Source organism: Capsicum annuum, chromosome 11 (genome assembly GCF_002878395.1).
Source record: "Capsicum annuum cultivar UCD-10X-F1 chromosome 11, UCD10Xv1.1, whole genome shotgun sequence".
NCBI lineage: Eukaryota > Viridiplantae > Streptophyta > Magnoliopsida > Solanales > Solanaceae > Capsicum > Capsicum annuum.
The window spans coordinates 31,226,464-31,228,548 of NC_061121.1; the positions used below are offsets into that span (position 1 = coordinate 31,226,464).

Genomic DNA, 2,085 nt, shown 5'->3' on the forward strand with positions numbered 1-2,085 from the left:
GTACTCTATTCTATTTTTTAATTATTTTTTGTTTGACCCACGGATCAGCCCAGTCCATATTGCTCAAGCCCACAGGCCAACGGGCTTATACGAGTCGAGTTAAAAAACTCTATTTTTAAATGAACTGTAAAAATCGTAGCACAATCCTAACAATTTATGGGTTGGGCCGGCCCAACGGGCTTGACCCATATTAATGGCTCTATTTCTAATACATATATGTTTTTAATTCTAATATATATCTCTTAAAATGGAATGAAAATCTTAAGCACAAGGAAATATAATAAATGTTTGTTTCCATTCCCAATTAATATTGATTTAGTTTCCTTGTTTTACTTACTTACACAGTTACACTTAGACTTTTAACATTTGTCTAGTCCCTAAATTAGGTAAGTTGTTGGTGCACCACCTATATATATTGCTATCCTTAGAGCATGTTGTGCACATTCATATACAAAACAAAAGATAAACCGTCACTCTAATATAGTTGTATACAAAATGGAGAAGGCATCAAGCATCTTGTTCTCTCTTTTTTGTTTGTTCATTTTGTTAGGTTTGATTTCTTCATTTTCTCTTCTTTTCCATAAAGGCTGTGTTTCGTAGGGAGAAGTACATTTTCTCAAAATTATTTTTTAATTTTCTCATACTTGATTGATCAAATATTGGTTTTTTCAGCACAATAAGTTCCTTAAAATTAGAAAAATGAATTTCACAGGAATAGAAAAATACGTTTTAAAAGTGATGTTCCATGCAGATTGTCTCCTCTCCCCACCCCCACCCTGTTTAATTAAGTTACTATTTATTTGAATTTTGAAAACTCTTCTCAAGGAAAAGATGTAATTAATGGCATCTAGGAGTAACATGAAAATAATCTACATGTTTAATTTCTATATATTTTCAATGAATTTAATTGTTGCTTTTAATATTATTTTTTAATTGTATCTTATATAGGTTCGCCTTCATCTATGGTGGTGGGACAAGGCAAGGCATGTGAAAGTGTTAAAGATTGTTATACTTTGTTTTGCAAACGTATACATCTAGTTTGTTTAGAAGGACATTGTATTTGCAACGAGGCACCAAAATACATGGCAAGAGGTGGTTCTTTAAGTGTCAACAATTAAATGTATTGATGGAGTTTACCTTACTATTTCAATAAATTATATTTATTATCATTCTCTTCTAACCCTTCATTTCCTGTTCGATAATTTTACATAATTAACATATTGTAATTTGTCATAAAATATAAAATGTTTCATTTTCAACAACAACATTCCCAGTAATCTCACAAAAGTGGGATCTAGAGAGATGTTTCATGTTCTATTAACGAATTTGATTGTTTTTGAGTGGTAGAGGCTGAAACTAGAAAAGCTTGGTAGTTTATGATATTAAATTTTCAATCTTATCTAAACTTTTTTTTTTAAAAAAAGTACCTGCTTCAACCCATAATAAATGACGGGGTTCAGAGGAGACGAGTATTATAATTATCATTTTATCAATTTCTTGAAATAACATTTATGTAAGTATTAGAACACCCTTAATGTATACTTTTGGCATTTTAATAAATACGAGTCAAGTGTAAGTGCTTTACACGTATGTATCGCGTAAATTTATGGCATAAAAAGAATAAATTATTATATGTATGTTATATTATTAAGTTCAAATTTTTTAAAACAAAAATAACATAATTTTTTAAAGACAAATTATATTTAAAGAGGAAAATGAAAACTCACAAAACTTGAAGTTGACAATTTGAAAATTGCTATGGAAGAAAATTGAAAGTCATCAAAAATAATTCCTAAACCAAAAGTCAAAAGTTATTTTGGATATTAGTTCATAAAAATACACTCCAAAAATATTCAAGTTAAAGAAAAGTAAATTTCTTCCAACTATTTCTACAAAATGGATTTGTTTTATGATGAGACAAAGGAACATTAGAGTACTATTCCTTGACAAAATTATTTTTCAAGTTAACTGATTCCCAAGTAAACATAATTTGAAGTGGTTTCTCAAAAGTTTTGTTTTATAAAATTTCACTTAAATTCTAAAATGATGTTCTTATGAAGTTTTGTTCTTGAAATTTAATACTTA

The 2,085-nt window shown here is 28.4% G+C and overlaps 1 long non-coding RNA gene across 1 annotated transcript; it reads left to right on the forward strand.

The window, feature by feature from the left end:
- Positions 1-456: 456 nt before the first annotated feature.
- LOC107855266 lies at positions 457-1,169 on the forward strand. Its single transcript, XR_001670214.1, has 2 exons — positions 457-550; positions 949-1,169. It is a non-coding gene; the product is annotated as an uncharacterized LOC107855266 (long non-coding RNA).
- The last annotated feature ends 916 nt before the right edge of the window (positions 1,170-2,085 follow it).